The sequence below is a fragment of the Delphinus delphis genome, unplaced genomic scaffold (assembly GCF_949987515.2).
Source record: "Delphinus delphis unplaced genomic scaffold, mDelDel1.2 scaffold_30, whole genome shotgun sequence".
In the NCBI taxonomy this organism is placed as follows: Eukaryota; Metazoa; Chordata; class Mammalia; order Artiodactyla; family Delphinidae; genus Delphinus; species Delphinus delphis.
This window is the reverse complement of record NW_027192651.1, coordinates 2156601-2167383: the sequence shown is the minus strand read 5'-3', so window position 1 is coordinate 2167383 and position 10783 is coordinate 2156601.

The window sequence follows — 10783 nt, the reverse complement described above, 5'->3', positions numbered from 1 at the left end:
CCCGCCCATCAGCATAACAAGGCTCCCAGTTCTCCATGGCCTGTCCTGCCTTTCTGGATTTTACACTTTTTTCAGATGGCCCTTTTGACCGGGGGGAAGTGAGACTTCATTGTAGTGCAGATTTCCTTTGCAAGCTTGCTTGGTTGGCCAAAAAGGGCGTATGCGTTTTTTCCTGAATATATTCAGGAAAAAACGCATACGCCCTTTTTGGCCAAGTGCATCATTGTGGACGTTCTGCCTCTTTTCCTATGCTTTCAATGCAATTCCAGTCTACCTCCTGAAATCGGTTTCCTGCAATTCTGCCCCGCTTTCAAGTCCTCTCGGCAGCCTTACTTCAGTCTATTTTTGGACGATAGCTGTCATTTATAACTCTGCAGGTTTGTGAATTACAGTGCCCCTGAGCTCCTTTCTTCAACTCGCTTTCTTTTGAGCTAGCTGCAAAACCGCAGGATGGCTTCAGGCCCTACTCTGGTTCCGGTACGGCACGCTGAGCCTTTGGTTATTTCCTCTTCCTGGTGGGAAATGAGAGTTAAATTTGCCCATCCAGACACCTCCAGCTAGTCTCTCATTGGTTCTCGCTATTCCTGTTCATCTTCCACAGAAATTGCAAACTAGGCCAAACAGCAGGTTAAAGGGACTGACTCTCCAAGTGGGGAGAGTGTTAGTAAAGCGTCTGGAATGTTGCACCCGAGTACCAGGGGAGGAAAACTGAGACATATTTGAACACGTCTCCCGTTCACATGGTTGATCATACTCTGGGTTCCACATGCATGTTTTAGCTGAAGTAAGAATACCTTAAACCTGGAGAGTTGAGACCCGTGGAATGGGTACCGTGCAATATGACTTCAAAGGGTCTTCATTTGCTCACCGAACCTCTCCAATCCTATCACTGCTGCGTTTATGCCCGTGTACACACGCTTGATTCTCTTTTGGAGACATAGCAATCCATAGGTTTTAAGATACTTACTAGTCAGGTACATTCTTAGGCGTTTAATATGCGGTGTTGAGTCCATTTCGTTGAGCAAGGAGTAGCTCTTGTCTATTACATATTTGGCTTAAGGAACTTTATCTGTGCTCATTTCAATCTCTGGTTTTATGCAGCACCCCAACTCACCTTTCCCCTTTAGCAAGCATAAGTTGGTTTTCTAAATTTGAGACCCTGTTCTGTTTTGGAATGCACTTCCTGTGTAGCCAAGTTTACATTCCGTGTATTACTGATATCTTATGATGTTTCTTTTTCTGTGTGACTTATTTCAGTTAGAGTCATCGTACCTGAATCCACTCATTATGCTGCTACGGGCCTGATGACATAGATTTCATTGCTGAGTGATACTGCATTGTACGTAAGTACCACAAGTTCTTTATCCATTTTTCACTTTCTGTGATATTGAACTTGTACGGTAAACGAGGTTCTTGTAAACGGAGGCGTCCCAAACTTTGGGGTGGCTGTGTCTTTTTGATTTTAATTTCCCTAAGCTATAGGACCATAAGTGGAAGTGCCCTAGGCTCTGTTGCTTTGTTTTTTAGATGTTTCAGGAAACACCATACACTTCTCCTGAGTGTCTGTTGGCAATTTACATCCCGCCCATCAGCATAACTAGGCTCCCAGTTCTCCATGGCCTATCCTGCCTTTCTGGATTTTACACTTTTTTCAGATGGCCCTTTTGACCGGGGGGAAGTGAGACTTCATTGTAGTGCAGATTTCCTTTGCAAGTTTGCTTGGTTGGCCAAAAAGGGCGTATGCGTTTTTTCCTGAATATATTCAGGAAAAAACGCATACGCCCTTTTTGGCCAAGTGCATCATTGTGGACGTTCTGCCTCTTTTCCTATGCTTTCAATGCAATTCCAGTCTACCTCCTGAAATCGGTTTCCTGTAATTCTCCCCCGCTTTCAAGTCCTCTTGGCAGCCTTACTTCAGTATATTTTTGGACGATAGCTGTCATTTATAACTCTGCAGGTTTGTGAATTACAGTGCCCCTGAGCTCCTTTCTTCAACTCGCTTTCTTGTGACTTGGCCGCAACACCGCAGGATGTCTTCAGGCCCTAATCTGGTTCTGGCATGGCACGCTGAGCCTTTGGTTAATTCCTCTTCCTGGTGGGAAATGAGAGTTAAATTTGCCCATCCAGACACCTCCAGCTAGTCTCTCATTGGTTCTCGCAATTCCTGTTCATCTTCCACAGAAATTGCAAACTGGGCCAAACAGGAGGTTAATGGGACTGACTCTCCAAGTCGAGAGAGTGTTAGTAAAGCATCTGGAATGCTGCACCCGAGTACCAGGGTACGAAAACTGAGACATATTTGAACACGTCTCCCGATCACATGGTTGATCATACACTGGGTTCCACATGCATGTTTTAGCTGAAGGAAGAATACCTAAAACCTGGGTAGTTGAAACCCGTGGAATGGGTACCATGCAATATGACTTTAAAGTGTCTTCATTTGCTCACCGAACATCTGCAATCCTATCACTGCTGCGTTTATGCCCCTGTACACATGCTTGATTCTCTTTCGGAGACATAGCAATCCATAGGTTTTAAGATACTTACTAGTCAGGTACATTCTTAGGCGTTTAATATGCGGTGTTGAGTCCATTTCGTTGAGCAAGGAGTAGCTCTTGTCTATTCCATATTTGGCTTAAGGAACTTTATCTGTGCTCATTTCAATCTCTGGTTTTATGCAGCACCCCAACTCACCTTTCCCCTTAAGCAAGCATAAGTTGGTTTTCTAAATTTGAGAACCTGTTCTGTTCTGTAATTCAGTTCCTGTGTAGCCAAGTTTCCATTCCGTGTATTACTGATATCTTATGATGTTTCTTTTTCTGTGTGACTTATTTCAGTTAGAATCATCGTACCTGAGTCCACTCATGATGCTTCTACGGGCCTGATGACATAGATTTCATTGCTGAGTGATACTGCATTGTACGTAAGTACCACAAGTTCTTTATCCATTTTTCACTTTCTGTGATATTGAACTTGTACGGTAAATGAGGTTCTTGTAAACAGAGGCGTCCCAAACTTTGGGGTGGCTGTGACTTTTTGATTTTAATTTCCCTAAGCTATAGGACCATAAGTGGAAGTGCCCTAGGCTCTGTTGCTTTGTTTTTTAGATGTTTCAGGAAATACCATACACTTCTCCCCAGTGTCTGTTGGCAATTTACATCCCGCCCATCAGCATAACAAGGCTCCCAGTTCTCCATGGCCTGTCCTGCCTTTCTGGATTTTACACTTTTTTCAGATGGCCCTTTTGACCGGGGGGAAGTGAGACTTCATTGTAGTGCAGATTTCCTTTGCAAGTTTTCTTGGTTGGCCAAAAAGGGCGTATACGTTTTTTCCTGAATATATTCACGAAAAAACGCATACGCCCTTTTTGTCCAAGTGCATCATTGTGGACGTTCTGCCTCTTTTCCTATGCTTTCAATGCAATTCCAGTCTACCTCCTGAAATCAGTTTCCTGCAATTCTGTCCCGCTTTCAAGTCCTCTTGGCAGCCTTACTTCAGTCTATTTTTGGACGATAGCTGTCATTTATAACTCTGCAGGTTTGTGAATTACAGTGCCCCTGAGCTCCTTTCTTCAACTCGCCTTCTTGTGACCTGGCCGCAACACCGCAGGATGGCTTCAGGCCCTAATCTGGTTCCGGCACGGCACGCTGAGCCTTTGGTTAATTCCTCTTCCTGGTGGGAAATGAGAGTTAAATTTGCCCGTTCAGACACCTCCAGCTAGTCTCTCATTGGTTCTCGCTATTCCTGTTCATCTTCCGCAGAAATTGCAAACTGGGCCAAACAGGAGGTTAAAGGGACTGACTCTCCAAGTCGGGAGAGTGTTAGTAAAGCGTCTGGAATGTTGCACCCGAGTACCAGGGTACGAAAACTGAGAAATATTTGAACACGTCTCCCGATCACATGGTTGATCATACTCTAGGTTCCACATGCATGTTTTAGCTGAAGGAAGAATACCTTAAACCTGGGTAGGTGAAACCCGTGGAATGGGTACCATGCAATATGACTTCAAAGGGTCTTCATTTGTTCACCGAACCTCTCCAATCCTATCACTGCTGCGTTTATGCCCCTGTACACATGCTTGATTCTCTTTCGGAGACATAGCAATCCATAGGTTTTAAGATACTTACTAGTCAGGTACATTCTTAGGCGTTTAATATGCGGTGTTGAGTCCATTTCGTTGAGCAAGGAGTAGCTCTTGTCTATTCCATATTTGGCTTAAGGAACTTTATCTGTGCTCATTTCAATCTCTGGTTTTATGCAGCACCCCAACTCACCTTTACCCTTAAGCAAGCATAAGTTGGTTTTCTAAATTTGAGACCCTGTTCTGTTCTGTAATTCAGTTCCTGTGTAGCCAAGTTTACATTCCGTGTATTACTGATATCTTATGATGTTTCTTTTTCTGTGTGACTTATTTCAGTTAGAATCATCATACCTGAATCCACTCATTGTGCTGCTAAGGGCCTGATGACATAGATTTCATTGCTGAGTGATATTGCTTTGTAAGTGATTACCACAGCTTCTTTATCCATTTTTCACTTTCTGCGATGTTGAACTTGTACTGTAAACGAGGTTCTTGTAAACAGAGCTGTTCCAAACTTTGGGGTGGCTGTGTCTTTTTGATTTTAATTTCCCTAAGCTATAGGACCATAAGTGGAAGTGCCCTAGGCTCTGTTGCTTTGTTTTTTAGATGTTTCAGGAAACACCATACACTTCTCCCGAGTGTCTGTTGGCAATTTACATCCCGCCCATCAGCATAACAAGGCTCCCAGTTCTCCATGGCCTGTCCTGCCTTTCTGGATTTTACACTTTTTTCAGATGGCCCTTTTGACCGGGGGGAAGTGAGACTTCATTGTAGTGCAGATTTCCTTTGCAAGCTTGCTTGGTTGGCCAAAAAGGGCGTATGCGTTTTTTCCTGAATATATTCAGGAAAAAACGCATACGCCCTTTTTGGCCAAGTGCATCATTGTGGACGTTCTGCCTCTTTTCCTATGCTTTCAATGCAATTCCAGTCTACCTCCTGAAATCGATTTCCTGCAATTCTGCCCCGCTTTCAAGTCCTCTTGGCAGCCTTACTTCAGTCTATTTTTGGACGATAGCTGTCATTTATAACTCTGCAGGTTTGTGAATTACAGTGCCCCTGAGCTCCGTTCTTCAACTCGCTTTCTTGTGACCTGGCCGCAACACCGCAGGATGGCTTCAGGCCCTAATCTGGTTCCGGCCCGGCATGCTGAGCCTTTGGTTAATTCCTCTTCCTGGTGGGAAATGAGAGTTAAATTTGCCCGTCCAGACACCTCCAGCTAGCCTCTCATTGGTTCTCGCTATTCCTGTTCATCTTCCGCAGAAATTGCAAACTGGGCCAAACAGGAGGTTAAAGTCACTGACTCTCCAAGTCGGGAGAGTGTTAGTAAAGCGTCTGGAATGTTGCACCCGAGTACCAGGGTACGAAAACTGAGAAATATTTGAACACGTCTCCCGATCACATGGTTGATCATACTCTAGGTTCCACATGCATGTTTTAGCTGAAGGAAGAATACCTTAAACCTGGGTAGTTGAAACCCGTGGAATGGGTACCATGCAATATGACTTCAAAGGGTCTTCATTTGCTCACCGAACCTCTCCAATCCTATCACTGCTGCGTTTATGCCCCTGTACACATGCTTGATTCTCTTTCGGAGACATAGCAATCCATGGGTTTTAAGATACTTACTAGTCAGGTACATTCTTAGGCGTTTAATATGCGGTGTTGAGTCCATTTCGTTGAGCAAGGAGTAGCTCTTGTCTATTCCATATTTGGCTTAAGGAAGTTTATCTGTGCTCATTTCAATCTCTGGTTTTATGCAGCACCCCAACTCACCTTTCCTCTTAAGCAAGAATAAGTTGGTTTTCTAAATTTGAGACCCTGTTCTGTTCTGTAATTCAGTTCCTGTGTAGCCAAGTTTACATTCCGTGTATTACTGATATCTTATGATGTTTCTTTTTCTGTGTGACTTATTTCAGTTAGAATCATCATACTTGAATCCACTCATTGTGCTGCTAAGGGCCTGATGACATAGATTTCATTGCTGAGTCATATTGCTTTGTAAGTGAATACCACAACTTCTTTATCCATTTTTCACTTTCTGCGATGTTGAACTTGTACTGTAAACGAGGTCCTTGTAAACAGAGCCGTTCCAAACTTTGGGGTGGCTGTGTCTTTTTGATTTTAATTTCCCTAAGCTATAGGACCATAAGTGTAAGTGCCCTAGGCTCTATTGCTTTGTTTTTTAGATGTTTCAGGAAACACCATACACTTCTCCCAAGTGTCTGTTGGAAATTTACATCCTCCCATCAGCATAACAAGGCTCCCAGTTCTCCATGGCCTGTCCTGCCTTTCTGGATTTTACACTTTTTTCAGATGGCCCTTTTGACCGGGGAGAAGTGAGACTTCATTGTAGTCCAGATTTCATTTGCAAGTTTGCTTGGTTGGCCAAAAAGGGCGTATGCGTTTTATTCCTGAATATATTCAGGAAAAAACGCATACGCCCTTTTTGGCCAAGTGCATCATTGTGGACGTTCTGCCTCTTTTCCTATGCTTTCAATGCAATTCCAGTCTACCTCCTGAAATCGGTTTCCTGCAATTCTGCCCCGCTTTCAAGTCCTCTTGGCAGCCTTACTTCAGTATATTTTTGGACGATAGCTGTCATTTATAACTCTGCAGGTTTGTGAATTACAGTGCCCCTGAGCTCTTTCTTCAACTCGCTTTCTTGTGAGCTGGCCGCAACACCGCAGGATGGCTTCAGGCCCTAATCTGGTTCCGGCACGGCACGCTGAGCCTTTGGTTATTTCCTCTTCCTATTGGGAAATGAGAGTTAAATTTGCCCGTCCAGACACCTCCAGCTAGTCTCTCATTGGTTCTCGCTATTCCTGTTCATCTTCCGCAGAAATTGCAAACTGGGCCAAACAGGAGGTTAAAGGCGCTGACTCTCCAAGTCGGGAGAGTGTTAGTAAAGCGTCTGGAATGTTGCATCTGAGTATCACGGGAGGAAAACTGAGACATATTTGAACACGTCTCCCGTTCACACGGATGATCATACTCTGGGTTCCACATGCATGTTTTAGCTGAAGGAAGAATACCTTAAACTTGGGTAGTTGAAACCCGTGGAATGGGTACCATGCAATATGACTTCAAAGGGTCTTCATTTGCTCACCGAACCTCTCCAATCCTATCACTGCTGCGTTTATGCCCCTGTACACATGCTTGATTCTCTTTCGGAGACATAGCAATCCATAGGTTTTTAGATACTTACTAGTCAGGTACATTCTTAGGCGTTTAATATGCGGTGTTGAGTCCATTTCGTAGAGCAAGGAGTAGCTCTTGTCTATTCCATATTTGGCTTAAGGAACTTTATCTGTGCTCATTTCAATCTCTGGTTTTATGCAGCACCCCAACTCACCTTCCCCTTGAAGCAAGCATAAGTTGGTTTTCTAAACATGAGACACTGTTCTGTTTTGTAATTCAGTTCATGTGTAGCCAAGTCGACATTCTGTGTATTAATGATACCTTATGATGTTTCTTTTCTGTGTGACTTATTTCAGTTCGAATCATCATACCTGAATGCACTCATTATGCTGCTACGGGCCTGATTACATAGATTTCATTGCTGAGTGATATTGCATTGTACGTAAGTACCACAACTTCTTTATCCATTTTTCACTTTCTGCGATATTGAACTTGTACCGTAAACGAGGTTCTTGTAAACAGAGCCGTCCCAAACTTTGGGGTGGCTGTGTCTTTTTGATTTTAATTTCCCTAAGCTATAGGACCATAAGTGGAAGTGCCCTAGGCTCTGTTGCTTTGTTTTTTAGATGTTTCAGGAAACACCATACACTTCTCCAGAGTGGCTGTTGGCAATTTACATCCCGCCCATCAGCATAACAAGGCTCCCAGTTCTCCATGGCCTGTCGTGCCTTTATGGATTTTACACTTTTTTCAGATGGCCCTTTTGACCAGGTGGAAGTGAGACTTCATTGTAGTGCAGATTTCCTTTGCAAGCTTGCTTGGTTGGCCAAAAAGGGCGTATGCGTTTTTTCCTGAATATATTCAGGAAAAAACGCATACGCCCTTTTTGGCCAAGTGCATCATTGTCGAGTTTCTGACTCTCTTCATATGCTTTCAATGCAATTCCAGTCTACCTCCTGAAATCGGTTTCCTGCAATTCTGCCCTGCTTTCAATGCCTCTTCATAGCCTTACCTCAATATACTTTTTAAAAATAGTTGGCCTTTATAACTCTGCAGGTTTTTGAATTGCAGTGGCCCTTAGCTCCATTTTTAGCTCTTATTTTTGTGGTCTTGCCCCGTAACCACAGGATTCCTTGAAGCCCTATTTTTCTTCTGGGGCACTTTGCTGTGCCTTTGGTTAATTCTTCTTACTGATGTGATATTAGAGTGACATGTGCCCATTGAAACCGCTACAGCTAGTTTCTCACTGGTTCCCCCTATTCCCATTCATCCTCTGCACTAACTGCAGACTGTGCGATACCAGAACTTAAAGGCATTGACTCCATGTGGGGATGTTGTTAGTAAAGCGGCTGGAATGTCGATCCGGAGCCCCAGGAGAGGAAAAATGAGGTGCGTTTTAGAAACCTTTCCCGATCATATGGTATACCAGTCGCTGGGTTTCCCAAGCATGGTTTAGCTGTAGGAAGATTCCCTTCAACCTGGAGTGTTGGGACCCTTGGAATGAGTAGCATGAAGTATTGCATTAAACTTTCGGCAGTTGCTCACCAAAGCTCACCAATCCTGTCAGCCCCAAGTGTCCAGCCTTATGTCTTATCCAGCTGTGGGTTTATATGTGGTCAATCCAGGTTGCATCACAGCCCCTGAGCGAATTTTGTAAGAATTTTTCTCTCTTTCATTGTTTCAGCGTTTTGTTTTTAAAATTTATTTCTATAATGGGGTTTAGCTCCTTTTCACTGCTGTGTTTGTGCCGCTCTGCACACACTTGATTCCCTTATGGAGATATATCAATACATGGGTTTTAAGATTCTTATTCCTCAGATATATTTCTCTGCGGTGTATAGGGTGTGTTGAGGCCTGTTCATTGAGCAAGGTGTAGATCTTGTCTAATACCTATTTGGTTTATTGAACGGTATCTGTGCTAATTTCAAACTCTGGTTTTATGCATCACCCCACCTCTCCTTTCCCCTTAAGCTGACATAAGTGTGTTTTCTAAATGTGAGACACTGTTCTGTTCTGTAATTCATTTCTTGTGCAGCCATATTTACCCTCCCTCTATAAGTGATATCTTATGATATGTTTCTTTTTCTGTTTGACTTATTTCAAGTAGTATTATCAGACCTAAATCCACTCTTTATCCTTCTACTAGCCTTATTACATTGATTTCATGGTGAAGAGATATTCCATTGTACATAAGTACCACATCTTCTTTATCCATTGTTCTCTTTCCTGGGATATTTAAGGTGTACTGAAGTTGAGGTTCTTGTAAACAGAGTAGCCCTAAACTGTGGTGTGCTTGTGTCTTGTTGATTTTTAGACTTCCCTAGATATACTCCCATGATTGGAAGTGTCCTATGCTCTGTAGCTCTGTTTTTTAGATGATTTAGGAACCACCATACGCTTCTCCAGAGTGGCTCTCGGCAGTTCACACACTGCCCATCAGCGTATAAAGGCTCCCTGTTCTCCATGGCCTGTCCTGCATTTCTGGTTTTTACAATTTTTTAGGATGGCCCTTTTGACCGGTGGGAAGTGAGACTTCTTTGTTGTGCACATTTGCATTGCTTGCTTGCTTCGTTGCCCATAAAGTGCGTATGCGTTTTTTCCTGGATATAATCAGGAAAAAACGCATACGCCCTTTTGGGCCAACTGCATCATTGTCGAAATTCTGCCGCTTTTCATGTGCGTTAAAGACGAGTCCAATCTATCTCTTGAAATCTGTTTCTTGCAATTCTGTCTTGCATTCAGATCCTCTTCTTTGCCTTACCTCAACATATTTTTGGACGTTAGTTTTCATTTATAACTCTGCAGGTTTGTGAATTGCAGTGACCCTGAGCTCCATTTTTTAAGTTGCTCTTTTGTGAGCTGGCCTCAAACCCGCAGGATTGCTTCAGGCCCTATTTTGGCTCCGGTGAGGCAGGCTGAGCCTTTCTTTAATTCTTATTCTTAATGGGAAATTAGAGTGATATGTGCCCGTCCAAACCCCTACAACTCTTCTCTCATTGGTTCCCCCTCTTCCCATTCATCCTCCTCACAATTTGCAAAATGTGTGAAACAGAAGTTTAAATGTGCTGATTCTCCAAGTGGGGAGATTCTAAGTAGCGTGGCTGGAATGGTGAACAGGAGCACCAGGAGAGGATAAATGAGCTGCATTTTAGACACATCTCCCGATCACATGGTGTACAGTCCTCTGGGTTTTCCATGCATGTTTTAGCTGTAGGAAGATCCCTTGAACCTGCAGATTTGGGACCCATTGAATGGGTACCAGGTAGTATTACTTTAAAGGGTGTGCATTTCCTCACCCAACCTCACATTTCTCTTAGTGCAAACAGTTTCCAGCCTTATGTCTCATCCTGCTGTGGGTCTAGATGTGTTCAATCCATGTTGCATCACCGTCCCTGAGGAAAAGTTGTAAGAGGTTTTCTCTGTCTCTCTGTCGTTTATTTTTTTCAATTTATTACTATATTGGTTACAGCTGATTTTCAAAGCTCTGTTTCTTGCTGCTGTACATCCACTTGATTCACGTACAGAGAGACATCAATAAATTCTTTTTCAGATTCTTACCAGTCG